The sequence below is a fragment of the Erpetoichthys calabaricus genome, assembly GCF_900747795.2.
Source record: "Erpetoichthys calabaricus chromosome 1 unlocalized genomic scaffold, fErpCal1.3 SUPER_1_unloc_22, whole genome shotgun sequence".
Classification (NCBI taxonomy): Eukaryota; Metazoa; Chordata; class Cladistia; order Polypteriformes; family Polypteridae; genus Erpetoichthys; species Erpetoichthys calabaricus.
Window position 1 is genome coordinate 148,519 of NW_026261588.1, and position 18,542 is coordinate 167,060.

Here is an 18,542-nt window from a genome sequence, read left to right on the forward strand (position 1 = left end):
TGATTCTTAAACAAATCCCCACCAGGCTGACCAAAGCTGAATAGATCTTTACATTTCCAGATTTTTGGATAAAATTCCAGACATTACTTAACAATTTTTAAACAGATAATGAATTATGTCCCAAAGAAAAGTAAAACACAATAATTATTTTACCATAGAAAAAGAAAAAAACATCACCAAGAAACCCTGAAGTATTGAAATCTATTGCCGGGAGTATCCTACATTTAAAGTGCTCTTTATTTAAGACTGTAATAATGAGAAGTTTTATGAAAGTAATAATGGTGAAATAACTGATATTCACACTTTACTTGACAACTTTGACCAAATGAGACATCCACAGTAATAAAGCAAATAGAAATAGATGCCATTGTTAATAAATATCATCAGGAATTGTAATGCTAATTTGAAAAATGAGGAAAGGCATAATGCACAAAAACTTCAATATATCTAAACACAGAAAATTACTTTTACATTATTTATTCTAGATTTTCTCATTTACAGTAAATTGACCACAGAAGAAGCTGGGCTAAATATTTTAAATGTCAGGATGATTTTAAGTGCTTTTCTGAACCAGGAATACAAAAAAGCATAAAGAATTGGATTAACTCCAAAGCTCACTTCAGTTACCGACACTAAGACATTGTGCACAATACGTATGATATAATAATTATAATCGGTACTCAGAGCAAAGATATAAAAAGGCAGCCAGCAGATCATAAAAGTCCCCACGACTATTCCTAATGTTTTTGCGGCTTTTCTTTCAGACGGTTTTGATATTTTACTGTCACTCACCTCCACAGTTTGCCTCTTTTCTATCATACAGTTGATGGCTCTTGAATGGCTTCTTGCAACTACAAATATTCTGATATAAAAACCAATCATTAGGGAAAAAGGAATAAAAAAAGTTGTGAGTAAAACAAAAATAACCAATTCAAAAATACAGAGTAATGCACAAGCTTGTTCACATTCCTCTATATCAATATGACTAAAACATAAAAATATGAGTGTAATTAAAAGAGCAAACAGCCACACTACAGCAATGCTGATATTTGCAACAGTCAAAGTTATTTTTGAGCTGTAAAAGAAAGGATGGCAGACAGCAATGTAGCGATCAATGGATATTAACCCTTTAACCGCCAACTCCCTAAATATTCCCCACGCCAGGCGAAATCTGAACAATTTTTGTGTTTTTACTTTTTTACATTTTTTTTACATTTTTTACATTTATTCAAGCAGTATTGACCACTAAATGTTGTGCAAGTTCTAGAAATGGGCAAACACATAATAAAGCACAAAATGTACCTTTTCTCAGGCTTCTGGATTTATTGTCAACTACAAAAACGGAACAGTCAAAAGTAATTCAAAAGTCAAAAGTAGTTCAGTCAATTATAGTTTCATTCCCAGTATTTGAGTTTGCTGTGCCACAGGCCAAAGCAGGGAACTGCACAAAGTCCTGGATTGCTGGGACACTTTGAGCAGAAGGTCTTGACGTCTCTATGCTGACCCTTCTTTGAACAGACATGACAGCGTTTTTCTGAAAGTCCAAAGTCCTTACATTCATCTGGCAACACTGCTGAAATACTACTCATAGGATCCTCTTTGCCAGTGTATACACGAAATCTATAAATGTAACCTGAATTCTCAGCTAAGCAAAACATCTTGATACCAAACCGTGCCCTTTTCAATGGTAGATACTGTCGAAACTGTAAGCGGCCCTTCCACAACAATAAACTTTCATCAACTGCAACTGACGGTCCTGGCATGTAGGGCAACTGAAATGCTTCAAATAAATGATCAATCAAAGGACGTAGCTTGAACAAGCGGTCGCGGTTTGGATCTTTCTTATCTGGCTCGTTTCTGTTGTCATTCAAATGAAAGAATTTCAGCAGCAAACAGAATCGGTTACGTGTCATGACAGCTGCAAAAATAGGTGTTGCATACATAGGATCTGTAGACCAGTACATCTCAATATCTGGTTTTCTGATAATTCCCATCAACATCAAACTCTCAATGAATTTTTTCATTTCGTTTTCATCAGTGTCAAACCAAGCACGAACACGGGAATGTGGAGGTAAATTGGGATTTTTCTCAATAAACTGTGCTGCATACAGATTTGTCTGATGAACAAAATGTCTGATCAAATCAGGTGACACAAACAGCTCATAAAACTGCTCAGCAGTGTAATTGTTTACATCAACAATAAAGCCACACGTTCCCTCAAACGAATGCAGAAAAGGTAGTTCACCACGGGCAGCAGCCCAGCTGAGATGCTGGGGATACACCCACTCAGCGCCGTCATCCGATGCGTCTTCATTCACAGTATCATGCAGCGCACGTTGCTGCTCATCACTGTCGCTAAAATCTTCTTCAGAACTGCTACAATCATGATCAGAACTGTCCAAAATCGCCTGCAAAGCCTCACTTGAAGTCAGTTTACGTTTCGCCATATTCACAGCTGTTACATGCGAATCACGTCACATGACCGGCCAAAACAACCACAGACTTGTCGAAATACAACGTAGTAATAATACCCACGCCAAACCGTCAGTTATACTACTTGCCAGGCATTCATATAACCACAGGCAAATGTGCCGGATAATTCCGGCAGTATGGCGTTAGCAATAAAACAACGGTGCCGGATATATCCGGCAGAGGGCGGTTAAGAGGTTAAAACCACATTATATACAACAACTAAACTAAAATAATTTGCAAGTGCATTATACAAATAACAATAAATAACTCCAAAGTACCAGCAACCGTCAATGAGGACAATCAAAGTGATGGGCATCACGAAGAAACCTGTTAAGAAGTCAGCCGCTGCGAGTGAAAGGATCAGAAGATTAGTCGGCGTGTGCAGCTGAACAAAATGAGAAATAGAAATGATGACAAGAAGATTTCCAAAGACTGTTGAGAAAAGTAACAGAAATGCAAAAATATAAAACAGTTTGTATAATTCAGTGTCATAAATCAGTCTAACACAAGATGTATTACTGTCAGGAAAGCAACTCCATGTCTGTCCCTTGACTGATGCCATCATGAGAAGAGCCGTCCTGCCTGCACACTGAGATGTTTATACACTGAGGCCCTGCGACTGCCATATTCTCTCTGCTGACGTAATTCACATGAGGCGTCTCTCTGCTGTGTTTGCTTCACAAATTCTCTCAGGATGTTTGTTTGTTCATTTCAGTTCTTACTCACTAATGAGTTCATCAGATCTCAGATGTCTTCATTATATTTGTTTGTCAGGAGCCGCTCAGGGCTGCGGTGGTCTCTCCTCACAGCTCCACAGTGGTCCAGCTGCTGGCTCTCTGCAGTTTCCTTCTTCTCCCTCTGTCTGCTGTTTTTGTTTTTTTGTTCTCAGTCACTTTGACTTTCTTTCCTCATCACAGTGAGCAGCACATTAAATCAGCAGGTTCAGATGAGCTGAGGTTGTGCCCAGTGGTGGTCTGACACTCCATCCTGTCCTGTGTTACTCAGAGCCCCTCTGACACCTGTGAGCTGACCCTGCATGGAGTGTGCTGGACCACCCTGTGCTCATGAGAGGCCCACACACACACACATATATATAAAGATCAGGTGAAAGATAGACAACAAAGTCGTTAAAAATCTTAGGGTGCCAACTGTGACATGTAAATAAATTAAACAAGCGCATGATGGTGCAACTTCCAAGCAAAAATAAAAGTTATTACGTCCTGAGGTCTACTTTTAAAGGGTCTATCCACTGGCACTCTGTACAACACAATATACAATACAATAAAATATAATACAATATTATACAATACAATACAATTTAATACAATACAGTTTATTTTTGTATAGCCCAAAATCACACAAGAAGTGCTGCAATGGGCTTTAACAGACCCTGCCTCTTGACAGCCCCCCAGCCTTGACTCTCTAAGAAGACAAGGAAAAACTCCCAAAGAAAATCCTTGTAATGAAAAATGGAAGAAACCTTGGGAAAGGCAGTTCAAAGGGAGACCCCTTTCCAGGTATGTTGGGCGTGCAGTTGGTTTCAAAAAGAAGGGGGTCAATACAATCACAATACAATACACAGAACAAATCCTCAATACAATATAATAGTACAATAGTAATATTACAAGAACAGAGCAGAATGTAACAGTAGATGATATCACATAATAGGATTTGGATTTGTTCAGAGTCCTGGAGACCTCGTCCATCAAGCTGCACCCCCATTTGGCCATTCCACAGTTGAGACAGCGCTGGGCCAGCCAATCCGATGAAAGAACCCCTCTACCTGATGATTCCAGTGCTCTTCCATTGGAAATCACTTTTTCTTTGTCAGGCAAAATAACTTGGCAGTAGGGCCATGACACCAAGTCCCACATTTGAGTACCGAGAAGAGAAACAGAATAGGTGAGGGTTAGTATCTTATTACTTATGTTTTAGTGCTAATGACTAACAACAGAGATGCAGTCTGTACAGTTTATCAGCAGCTCTAGTCAGGGTGTGCCGAGTGAAGTAGTGAGATTTGTGGGATAGTGGGATTTAAAAGCTGAGACTGAAGGGGCATCTCTTATAGAGGCAGGCAGACCATTCTGCAGTTTAGGGGCCCTGTGACTAAAAGCTTGACCTCCCATTGTTATTTTATTAATCCTTGAAATCATAAGCAGACCAGCATCTTGAGATATTAATGTGCGCCCTGGTTTGTAAATCAAGATAAGTTCAGACAATTAAGCCGGACCTCAGCTATTTAATGCTTTATATGTTAAAAGGAGCATTTTGAAATCTGCCCTAAACTTAACCTGGAGCCAGTGTAAGGATTTAACACTAGAATTACCAGAGCCTACGAAAAAACTTGTAGATCCGGCCCACCTTAAATCGCTTCTTAAATCCGTTCACACCTCTCCGCCAGCATCCTTTGTCCTCTAAATGTGCTGATAAAAGACAAGCTACCAGTAGCCGGCTATTCCATCCCCCCACCGACTCAGAACGTGAGCGAACTTTTCCCAGTTCATGCCTTGATTGATTATCTGGGAGTGAAGTGGAGTTTTACAGTGGAAATAATAGATCGTTATTGTTCAGTTTCTAAAGTAATCTGTGTAAACACATTGTTAAAACAGAAACTTTTTCATATTTTAGTAATAAATATTACAAAATGTAGTAGGCATAAACTATAGAATGTATAAAGCCCAAGTTCCAAAGATCAAATAAACACTTTTACAAATGCATCAAAGATGCTAGAACAGTTTCCGTGGCGTAGCGCGCTAAGATTTGCCTCTTAGAGCACAGCAGCTTTGCTTTGCCTCACAGACCTGAGTTTGATTCCCTGCTGGAGATGAAATGTTGCTTTTTTTCTTTTTTTTAAACTCAAACAGACATAAAATTTATAAATTGGTGTGCACTGTCAGTTAATGAGATCGTTATATTTGCATGTGGGATGCTCCTTTTAAAATATTTTTTTAACAATTGAGACTGCAATTAACAGGAACAACTGTCCTTATAACTGTTATTTTTAAGATCCATAACACACAGACAGACAGAGATATATAAATAAACAGGGAAGCCACATGTACTGAAAGAAAAAAAAAATCAACGTGCGTTGTTCCTGCTGCACTGAATAAACTCACGTGCTCTAGCATCACCCCTCCCCCCAAGCTGGGGGGGGGGGGGGTGGGGATGTTGATGCTAGAGCACGTGAGTTTATTCAGTGCAGCAGGAACAACGTACATGTTGATCTTTTTTTTCTTTCAGTACATGTGGCTTCCCTGTTTATTTATATATCTCTGCCTGTCTGTCTCCCTATTACGCAGTGCTCGTCTGTCTGTGTGTTATGGATCTTAAAAATAACAGTTATAAGGACAGTTGTTCCTGTTAATTGCAGTCTCAATTGCTAAAAAAATATTTTAAAAGGAGCATCCCACATGAAAATATAACGATCTCATTAACTGAAAGTGCATACCAATTTATAAATTTTATGTCCGTTTGAGGTTAAAAAGAAAAAAAAAAAGCAACACTTCATCCCCAGCAGGGAATCAAACTCAGGTCTGTGAGGCAAGGTAAAGCAGCTCTGCTCTAAGAGGCAAATCTTAGCGCGCTACGCCACAGAAGCTGTTGTATCATCCTTGATGCTTTTGTAAAAGTGTTTATTTGATCTTTGGAACTCAGGCTTTACACATTCTATAGTTTATGCCTACTACATTTTGTAATATTTATTACTAAAATATGAAAAAGTTTCTGTTTTAACAATGTGTTTACACAGATTACTTTAGAAACGGAACAATAAAGATCTATTATTTCCACTGTAAAACTCCACTTCACTCCCAGATAATCAATCAAGGCATGAACTGGGAAAAGTTCGCTCACGTTCTAAGTCGGTGGGGGGATGGAATAGCCGGCTGCTGGCAGCTTGTCTTTTATCAGCACATTTAGAGGACAAAGGATGCTGGCGGAGAGGTGTGAACGGATTTAAGAAGCGATTTAAGGTGGGCCGGATCTACGAGTTTTTTCGTAGGCTCTGGTAATTCTAGTGTTAAGAACTGGAGTTATGTGTTTGTATTTTCTTTTTCTTGTAGTAATTCTTGCAGCAGCATTTTGGATTAACTGGAGGCTGTATAAAGAACAGTTTGAACATCCAGTGAACACCACATTGCAGTAGTCAATCCTACTAGAAACAAATGCATGAACTCATTTCTTAGAATCCTATTTATTTAGAAAACGCCTTAATTACCAACATTTTTAAAATGGAAGAAACATGATTTGGACAATTTTGTAATATGCGCTTAAAATGACATGCTGGAGTCAAAGATAACTCAGAGATTGTGGGCTGATTTAGTAAAATTAATGGTGATTCCAACTTAGTTAAATGATGACAAAATATTGTTGTGATCAGCATCATTCCCTCCAACAATTAACATCTCTGTTTTATCTGTGTTTAAAGACATTCATCCACTCCTTTAATTCACTAACACGACTAATTAAAAACAACATTGGAGGAACTTTATTTGGTCTAAAAAAAAAAAGGTATAACGGTGTCATCTTCATACAAGTGACAATGAACATGATGTTTCCTAATGAGAGATCCCAGTGGAAGCATATAAAATGAAAACAGTAAAGGTCCCAGTACTGAGCCCTGCAGGACACCATATTGAACTTCTGTGTATAATGATGGAGTTCTGTCAACACATTTCTGTATGTGTTGGAATCGATTTGATAAATAAGAAGTAAACCAAGCGAGCACGGTGCCTGTAAAGCCAACCTCATTTTCCAGCATGTGCAGTAAAATATAATGGTCAATTGCATCAAATGCTGCGCTTAAGTCCAACAACATAATTACAGTGGATTTTCCTTCATCAAAGGATATCAGAATGTCGTTTACAACCCGTGTTAATGCCGTTTCTGTACTATGACCAGTGCGGAAAGCAGACTGGAATTTCTCAAATAATTTTTGATGTGTAAGGTGTGACTGAAGCTGATTGGCGACTACTTTTTCTATTATTTTAGAGAGAAAGGGTAAATTTGAAAGAGGTCTATAGTTATTAAGAATGTGTGGATCTAGGTCTGACTTTTTAAGTAATGGTTTAATGACTGACACTTTTAGTGCATCAGGTACTGTGCCATGCAATAATGAACTATTGATAATGTTTAGGATAGGCGCTGCGAGAACATCCATTGCACTTTTTACTAGTTTTGTTGGCACTGGATCTAGGGAACAAGTAGTGGGCTTCATTTTAGAAATTAAAGTTAAGACTTTCTGCTCAGTTACAGCATTAAAATTACTAAAATGCTGAATGCAATGTGAGACAGGGTCAGCTAAGCTAATATGTGGTTTGTACTGTGATGCTGAGATCTGGGATCTTATATTTTTAATTTCCTCATTAAAGAAGTTCATAAAGTCTGTACTGCAAATGACTGTTGGTATTTTGCACTGTAGATCTGAATTCCCATTTGTTAATTTAGCAACTGTTCTAAACAGTACCTGAGGATTTTTATTATTGCTATCTGTTATTTTACAATACTAGTCTGAGTGAGCTTTAAAGAGAGCTTTTTTATAATTTTTTTTAACATTTTCAATTTAGAAGACGTTTGCTGTATAACAACAACAACATTTTTATTTCTGAAGCACATTTTCATACAAAGTGCTCTACACAATATAAAAGAGTTACAGGAGTAAAACAAAACAGCAAGTCAGAAATAGATAGTTATAGATAATAATAAATAAATAAAATGAATAAATGATATATTAAAAGTAATTTTTAAAGACTGCGGTGGGCTGGCTCCCTGCCTGGGGTTTGTTTCCCGCCTTGCGCCCTGTGTTGGCTGGGATTGGCTCCAGCAGACACCCGTGACCCTGTAGTTAAGATATAGCGGGTTGGATAATGGATGGATGGATGGAATTTATAAAGAATCAGTATGCACTTACATAACACAGATATACAAGTAACAGAATTTGAATTTGAAGATTTTTTTACATCCATTAAGATCAGTCTGATCCTATGGTCAGATGGTCATGAGAGCAAAACAAAACCCTCCATTTTGACTGTATCCAGCAGGGGGCACTGACTACCTGGGAATGAGTTCTTTCGTAATTGTGGCGTGTTACTTAACCCGAATCCATCCAGATATAACAAAATGAAATACCCCTCCCCAGTGATATCACATAGGAGAAATAGCTTAGCTTTGTTTAATTACACTGCATATCAGATGAATGAAGCCAGTGACAAAACCCGGTCCAGGAGTGGGGGCCCGAGGCATGGAGTCTGTCGGTGTCTTTGGTGCAATGGAAGGCATTTTCAGGAACAGGTAGCGTTATCTTTGATCAGACTGTTGGCTTCAATAGTGTGCTTTGCAATGTTCCGAGGCTTTATACTCTTTCTCCACATGCAGAACCCCCTTAGGCGAACATGCAATTCCAAACAAGGCAACAGTGCATAAACGAGGATACAATTCCATGCTGACTTAACAGGTAGAAATAGCACACAGTTACAGTATCTCACAGTCTGACTGCATGCTGTCCATTTGTCCTAATCCACCTGCATGCCTGGCACTTCTGTGTGAGTCTGTGTGCTTAATCTGGCTCTGTGTCAGCTGTGCATGTGAGCAGAAAAAAGCAGATTGATAAGATATACATATTAACATATTAAACTTATGCTTACAGCGAGATGCTAGAGAAAAAAAAAAAAATCTGAGGGGGGTTCCTGGCCAAGAGACCACCAGGCCCCTGTTGGGCATTCTACCTAACATAAAAGTGCTGAAGTCCATCTTCTTACATTTAATCTTCATATTAGTCAGTTCAATGCAGTGGGTCTCGTCGACAGTTGGAGTCTCGACTTTCATTCCATCATCACAAGCAGCTGCACAGGACTTTGATCAGGCGGTGGTGGTGACATAACAAAAAGAGCACCATATAGGATATCATGTGTCGTTGAGCTGTAATTACCACAACTAACAAAGAATTTTCTCCCTGCCTGGTAGGATTCAAACCAATTTAAGACACTGCCAGAGAGGCCCACCCATTGACTAAGGCGATTTCTAAGAATATTGTGATCAATGGTGTCAAATGTGGCACTCAGATCTAGGAGGATGAGAACATTTAAACGGCCTCTGTCTGCATTTACCCGCAAGTCATTAACTACTTTAACGAGTGGGGAGATATACTATGTTATTTCTAATATCATTAATTTTTTGATTGAAAAATAGAGCAATAGCCTCACAGGTTTTACTGGAAGTATTTTGGCGGCATTCCTTTGAGTTACCTGGTTTAGCAGACGATCAATCGTAGAGAATAAGACTCTGGGATTACTAGCATTGTTATTTATAATCTTAGAGAAATAGCAGCGCCTCTCAAGACGGACTGTGTTATTGTATTCTGTTATTTTAACCTTCAATATCTCATAGTGGATAGTTAGTTTAGTTTTCCTCCATTTACGCTCAGCTCTACGGCATGTTCTCTTTAAATCAGACACTCTTTGGGTCTTCCATGGTATAACAATGCTAGAAGATTTTTTAACTGTCTTTTCAGGTGCAACTATGTCAACAGCAGCTCTCACCTTAGTATTTAATTTTTCCACCTTACTATTTACATTATCCTCGGTATTGTAGTTAGCACTATAAACGGACTGATTGCTTAGAATGTTTGTAAATTTTGAAGCTGCTAATGAATCAAAGAAGCGTTTTTTAACAATATGCTTCTCGTGAATGTTTTCTATCATTATTTCTATATTAAATAGTAAAAGAAAATGGTCTGATAGACCAAGGCAGGGAACAAACTCTGGACTGGGTGCCAGCTAATTGCAGGATGGCCAGTTCACCTGATCTGCATGTCTTTGGACTGTGGGAGGACTCTGGAGCACGCAGAGGAAACCCACACAAACCATTACTGCAAGGCAGCGGCGCTCACACTGCACGACAGTGCCGCCCCTAACGGGTGCATTTATATTGAAAATAATAGTGGGCCAATAGTGGGCCAAATTACATATAAAATATCACGGATCCTTGAGCTAATTTGCCATAACTAACAAAACATTTCCTGTGTGTTAAATAAGACTGAAACCAATGTAGGACATTTTGGAGAGAATGGAAGAATTTTGAACAGAAACTGCCTGAGGTCACAGAAGGGGGAACACCTGTTGTTTGAAGGCCAGTTAGGAAATAAGGGAAGCCAAGAATAAAGACAAGTGATAAGCTGAGAACAATATTGGTAGCCAAGAAAGGGCCCATGAGAACCAGCTGGAGTAGGGTGTCAGGATAAAGAGCGAATGAATTGTTACAAGCAAGGTGAAGATGATAGGAAATGATTATATAAACTGTGATTTTTGGCTTATTTGGGGCTCAGCTCAGTTTGGCTTAATTGGGTTAAGTCTGTGATATTGTTTATTGCAATAAAACTAATTACTCTGTTTGCCTAATCTTCGACTCCTACAGCCTTCTTTCAAGGTGAGAACCTCTGGCATATTTTACGCCCCGACAACTGTAAGTCATTCTGTTCACCTTGTGAATTTTCTTCAATTATTCTCGTTGGAGTTTACATCCCACCTGACGTGAACATTAATGAAGCGGAGCAGCAGTTGCCAGATTACTTCACCAGTTTCGAGAACAGTCATGGAAACTCCCTGATTGTAAAGATGGGTGACTTTAATAATGCAAACCTCACCAACAGCTTGGTAAATGCGACAAAAGGGACAGGAAGACTTTGGATGACTCCTACTGCGCTATAAAGGATGCATACCGGGCTTTACCTTGTGTGCCTCTGGGTAAATGTGACTATGTCATTCTACAGTTACTACCCACTGATGAATAAAGGCTAAAATTAGCTAAACCATCAAGAACATAACAAGACTGTCTGGACTGTTGTTTTGTCTTGGTAGAGTAATATTTTACTGTACTCTCCCCTTTTGTATTATTAATGTGTAGCCTTTGTCAGAATGCCTAAGATCTCACAAACTTATCGATGTTTATGAGGTATTGTACCATATAACTTCTCCCCACCTCCCTTCTATATTTATAACATTTGGCAATTAAGTGTAGTAAAAGACAAGCAGGAGTTAAGTTACACTTTAAATAAAGTATTATTGATAATATTCATAAATTATTATAAGCAAAGTACAAGTGGACACTGGTAACCATACAACCTGAAAAATGCTGATGTGTAGTTTCAGGTGGCACACAGACTTGTTAGTTACTTACTTTAAATTTCTCTGTTTAAGGCATCATTCTGGGTCAGCTTTCTTCAGAATAGTTCACATGCCTGTCTCAATATGGCTGCCGTGTTGTGCTCCTCATGGTAATGGTGTTTGAGATGCTCTTTCATCAGATTGTATAAGAGAGAGAGGGAGAGAGAGGGAGGGAGGGCTAAAGCAACTGAATTTATGCATTCTTTGTCCAAACCCTTACACCAATAGGGCGTCGTGCTACAGAATGGCCTCTGATTCAGGCCAATCCCAAACGGCCATACTTCAGACCAATGGGGCACACAATACCTTTCACACCTGCCACCAAACCATTTGCTCAGCTGATGCTTGCCAGCTGGGTAGATTGGTTTTCCTGTGGGGGTTGATTGAGAGGGTCCCGCAGAGAATCACTTGCCAGACTGGTTTCAGGCACTTTCCCCAACCCTGTCGTAAAATTACAAAGACTCAGTCCTAAAAGGGCGGAGGGGGGGTTCTTAGCCATCAGACCATTGCTGTTCTATCAATGATAGACATTAGTATTACATTGCTTTGTCTAAGTTACAAATAAAGACATTCAAAATATTTATTAATTTATATACAAAATTTCACACCACAACAAATGTACACATTGGAACGTTTTAAAAATGCTTGTGAAAACATTCATGAGCTGACTGACAATGTGACTTCTTATAACAGCTTCCGTGAAGAGGTTTGCATTCCCAGCAAATATATTGTGATTTATAACAATGGAAAGCCACGGTTCACCAAAGATCTAAAGAATCTCTGTCAGGCAAAAGGAAAAGCCCCTAAAACTGGTGATAAGGACGCCTACAAACTGGCCAGGAATCGGCTAAACAACGCAGTCAGATACGCTGATTGGAAACACAGAAATAAACCGGAGCTTCAGTGTGGAGCAGACAGTCGCTCCTCTGTATGGAGAAGCCTTCAGTCAGTTACTAATTCCTAAAAGTCACCTCCCAATGCTCACTCAGACTCATCACTCCCTGACAAACTTCACAAGTTCTATGGCAGATTTGACCAACAAGCTGCTGAGTCCTTTCATCCCCTCGGCTTCTTCAGCTCTGAGGTGGTTTTATCACCAGCCACTTCTTCACAAAGCCCCTCCTTATCTATGAAGGAATACGACGACGTCAGGAAGTTGTTTGCAACACAGAAGTGTAAGAAGTCAGCTGACCCTGACTCTGAACCACCTGACACAATCAAACCTGTGCAGGCCGCTCGCTCCTCTCTTCACAAACATCTATAACTCGTCTCTCGCTCAGTTCATTGGACCTGATTGCTTTAAATCTTCTGTTCCTGTTCCTAAAAGTGATGAAATAAGCTGCCTCACTGATTACAGGCCTATTGCTCTTACATCAGTTTTAATGAAAGTATTTGAACGGCTTCTTCTAACCCATCTGAAGTCTGTCACTGCTACTGACCTCGACCCTCTTCAGTTTGCATATCGAGCACACAGATCTGTGGATGACGCCATCAACATGGGCCTTCACTTTGTGTGGAGCACCAGGACTTTAAAGGAACTTCTGTCAGAATCCTGTTTGTAGACGTCAGCTCAGCTTTTAACACCATTGGGCCTGCGCTGTTGTTAACTAAACTTCTACACACTTAACTGAATCCTACCATCTCTAAATGGATTTACAGTTTTCTGATAAACCACAAACAGTATGTTTGTGTGGGTTCCCACCTCTCAGACTGCCTCCATTTTAGCACAGGTGCCCATCAAGGCTGTGGAGTTTTCTCCCCTACTTTATTCCTTGTACACCAATGGCGGCAGGCCTATTAATCCTTCAGTAAATATAATTTATTTTGCAGATGACATCACCATTATTGGTCTAATAACTAATGGCAATGAAGCACATTACAGAAAAGAGGGGTCTCGTCTTGTGTCTTGGTGAGCTTCAACAACCTGGTGCTCAATACCACTGAGACAGTGGAAACGGCCATTGACTTTCATAAACAGCAGTCACAACCTCTGACAATAGAAGTGAATGATTCAGCAGTCAATATGGTGGAATCCTTGAAAGTTCTGACTACAACTGTCACACCACCCACATCACTAAGAAGGCACAGCGGTGATTGTACTTCTTACACCAACTAAAGAAATAGGTTTATCTAAACACACGGATATCAAGCATCAGGTCTTTGTTAATGATCACTGAAAAAAGACACTTGTGTTGAAATTCTTACTAAAGCATTCATTACAAAGATATGAATATCAATACACATGAATGAGCGCACACTTCTGTATTGTGTCATTAGATTTATAACTGGCTTACAAAATAACTAAACACTTTCTGTGTATGAAGCAGCGGGAGCCATTGTGCTCTACAACAACCCTGCAGCCATTTGACAAATGAAGGAGAAAGAAAGCCTGAACAATGTGTGTTGTGTCTATCAAAACAAATAAATATGTACTTATGTAGTATTTATCTAAGCATAAATAATAAGAATAAAAGGCTGAGATAAACTACAGAGCTGAAAAGTGAGGAAGTACAATGACAGCTGAAGAAACCCAAGAGCTTGACATCAGACAGAAAAGGAAACAAGTCGTCGCCAATATACTAACAACCCAATTGTGCTTCACGTACTCAGAATATGGAGCCAATGTAGGAAGTATTTTAAGATAAAGAGGCTTTTATCTGTGATAGATAGATAGATAGATAGATAGATAGATAGATAGATAGATAGATAGATAGATAGATAGATAGATAGATAGATAGATAGATAGATAGATAGATAGATAGATAGATAGATAGATACTTTATTAATCCCAATGGGAAATTCACCTCTGCATGAGAACCACCTTTTTCCATCCTCTCAAACGTATGCAGTTTTTAATGTTTGGCAAACATTTGGGATTAAATCATTTAGAGATCTGTACATAGACAACGTCTTTGAGTCCTACGAACAATTACACTCCAAATTTAACTTACCAGCAACACATTTCTTTCACTACCTTCAAATTCAAAACTTTGTTAAACAGAACCTGTCCAATTTTCCTCACCTCCCACCTCCCTCTATGCTGGAAAAAATATTAAGGACTCACACAGCATTTCTGTAATATATAAAACTTTTTAAAAGTCCCTTCCTCTCAAAGATCCAAGAGTATAGTGGGGAAAGGATCTGTTACTCAACACTTCAGAAAAGGAATGGAAGGTTGCAATGCACAGAATTCACTCGAGCTCCGTATGTGCAAAGCATAGAATTATTCAGCTCAAAATTCTATATCGAGCACATCTGTCTCGGTTAAAACTGTCCAAAATGTTTCCAGGACAAGATCCAGCCTGCAAACATTGCAATCGGGCTCCAGCCTCACTGGGCCACACCAAGTTAACATCATTCTGGACCAAAATCTTTAACTGCCTATCAGACAGCCTGGGAGTCACAATCCCTCCTAATCCACTAACAGATGTGTTTGGTGGGCTCACAGAGGGGCTTCAAGTGGAGAAGGACAAACAAACTGTGATGGCCTTTACTACACTACTGCCACACAGACTTATCTCGCTCAATTGGAAGAATCCTAACTCTCCTATTCTAAGTCAGTGGGTAACTCATGTTATATGCTATTTGCAACTAAAAAAAATGAAATTTTCACTTAGAGGATCTGTGCAAAACTTTTTTCAAAATGTAGCAGGATCTAATAAATAACATTTTAGAATAAGAATTTAAATTGAAGAAGCAGGTTTTCTCTCCTCTTTTTTATTATCCTATTTATTTTTATTCATTTATTTATCTACATATTTTTACTATTATTAAAGTATTACTCTGCTGACCAAGCTTTCTTCCTCATGGGTGGGGATCAATTTTTTTCGAATCTAGTTTTGTTAAACTTGACTTGCTTGTATGTAATGTTATTTGATTTTAATACAATTAATAAAATGTTAAAAAAAGAGAGAGAAAAGGAAATGTGATATACATCCCAATAAATAATATTCATAGTCATAACCAATACCATCGCTCAGTCGAGTTCATGAACTGCATCAAAATAGATTTCTATATCCCGTGACCAGCAGTGTTACAGGGAGATTGCAATCCCTGCATTGTTTTCCATGGTGCATTAGAGTTCTCGGTGTGTCAAGCAGCACTCTGTTTACACGCAAAGTACAGACATCTGCATGTCCTTGATAGTGACCAGCAACCATCTCTCACAACCTTCTCCTGTATTTTACAAACAATTCTTGTGAATTAATTGGTGCCTCAAAGACACAAATAAAGGCAAAGAATTTAAGCAGCTGCAGCACATCCCAAAGAGTACAGAGTCTTCCAAGGACCTGTTCAGTAACCAATCATCGTTGACAAGACCCCTCGCTCTTGCAGCCTACGTGAATGATCCATAGACCACCCCTTTGATTGTTCTAAGGTCCACAAGCCCCTTTAATGTAGTAGTAAAAGCAGTCTTAGACAACATCAGTATGTTCTTTATCTGTCTTTTCACGATCATTCTCCATGTTGTATCTTCACACTGGCAATGCTCTGGCAATTCCCAATTAAAATAATCCCTCACTCCAAGTATGTCCTTATTCAGCTTAAACCAAGCTGTCAGGGTGGTATCTACCCCTACCCCTATCCAATGTCCATACATCAGTTTCCTCTCTAAATTCAACTGCATAAGTATATGTGAATGCTCGCAGACACCAATCAGAGCAGCCACCACACTGCCTCGGGGGCGCTGGTATACCGAGAGTTCACGAATTGCCTAAATGTCCAAGAGTAGTACCCACTGTAATGATAATGTTCACACAATCATGTCCCTTATATACGTATTTGAAAAGGTCCTTCACATGACTCAGATACAGAATGTAATTTACTAACCACTCATTCTTCACTGTCCTTCCACTTATCTTAACTCTTCATCACTGCCTATTTTTCAGATATCCATCCTCATTGCATGATGTCTCTGTCTTTGGGAAATTTTTTGAGCACTGACCTTCTACTATACATGGAGCTGACAGATTCAAATGACCACATGGACTGTCAATCATATTTTTAACCGTGATCTCATGTAGGTGGGGGTCTCGTGTAGGGTCTGGCAGTTCTGTGCTTACCTGCCTGTTGATGACATCCATATCTTGTGGCTTATCTTTACTCCAGAGAAACAGATATCTGTGTGCGTGAAGCAGACCTCTCTTCTGAAACTCAGTAACATGGACTCTTGTCACAACCACTCATAGCATCTGCTTCTGTATGATATCATCCATAAACTCTTAGCTTTAGATGAAACACTGCTACAATGATATTGGGCCTAGTCTCTGGCCTCTGGCCTGGCTCTAGAGTTTTTGTAGGTACAATGAGACATATCTATACACTAATGATATTGCGTCCTGATAGTTTTTCATCATATACCTTGGACCTCCTTGGAATGCTGAAGGAAATATATAAACCCTCCTTGGAGCTAATGTGTGCACTTGTGCAGTTGTGTTTAGGTGACCCATCAACCCATTGTACATTTTGATCCTCAATCATGCTTGGGCTTGGCAACAATTCCTTCTGTCCTCACATAAGAATCAACACGTTATTGTTGGCTCAGCCTCCCTTCACCCAAAAACTAGTTGAAGGTATTGTCCCTTATTCCCAGCCATTAACAGTAATACTGTGTTTGTGTTACCTTGACCCTTGGATTTGCTGCAGTTGTTCTTCTTTCTACTCCACGTAGAACCCCTGGAGGTTCCAACCTAATATTACTGTTCTGTGTACTGTATTGTATTGTAATTCATGCATTTATCTCTAGTAGGATTGACTACTGCAATGCGGTGTTCACTGGATGTTCAAACTGTTCTTTATACAGCCTCCAGTTAATCCAAAATGCGGCTGCGAGAATTATTACAAGAACAAGAAAATACAAACACATAACTCCAGTTCTTAAATCCTTACACTGGCTCCCGGTTAAGTTTTAGGGCAGATTTCAAAATCCTTCTTTTAACATATAAAGCATTAAATGGTCGAGGTCCGGCTTACTTGTCTGAACTTATCATGACTTACAAACCAGAGCGCACATTAAGATCTCAAGATGCCGGTCTGCTTATGATTCCAAGGATTAATAAAATAACAGTGGGAGGTCGAGCTTTTAGTTACAGGGCCCCTAAACTGTGGAATGGTCTGCCTGCTACTATAAGAGATGCCCCCTTCAGTCTCAGCTTTTAAATCCTGGCTGAAGACTCACTACTTCAGTTTAGCACACCCTGACTAGAGCTGCTGATTAACTGTACAGACTGCATCTCTATTGTTAGTCATTAGCACTTAAACATAAGTAACATGACAGTTATAATTATATACTAACCCTCACTTATTCTGTTTTTCTTCTCGGTACTCAAATGTGGCACTTGGTGCCATGGCCCACCTGCCAAGTTGTTTTGCCTGCCTAAGGAAAAGTCATCCCAGATGGAGGATCGCAGGAATCGTGGAGAGAGGGGTCCTTTCATCGGATTGGCTGGCACAGCACTGTTTCAGCTGTGGAATAGCCAAATGGGGGAGGCAGCTTGAAGGATGAGGTCTCCAGGACTCTATACAAATACAAATCTTATTATGGGATATATCATTTACTGTTAAATTCTACTCTGTACTTCTAAAATTTATATATTTTTTTTTTTATTTCTTACTATATTGAGAAATTGTTCTGTGTACTGTACTGTATTGTATTGTATTGACCCCCTTCTTTTGACACCCACTGCACGCCCAATCTACCTGGAAAGGGGTCTCTCTTTGAACTGCCTTTCCCAAGGTTTCTTCCATTTTCCCCTACTAGGTTTTTTTGGGAGTTTTTCCTTGTCTTCTTAGAGAGTCAAGGCTGGGGGGCTGTCAAGAGGCAGGGCCTGTTAAAGCCCATTGCGGCACTTCCTGTGTGATTTTGGGCAATACAAAAATAAACTGTATTGTATTGTATTGTATTTGCTGTCC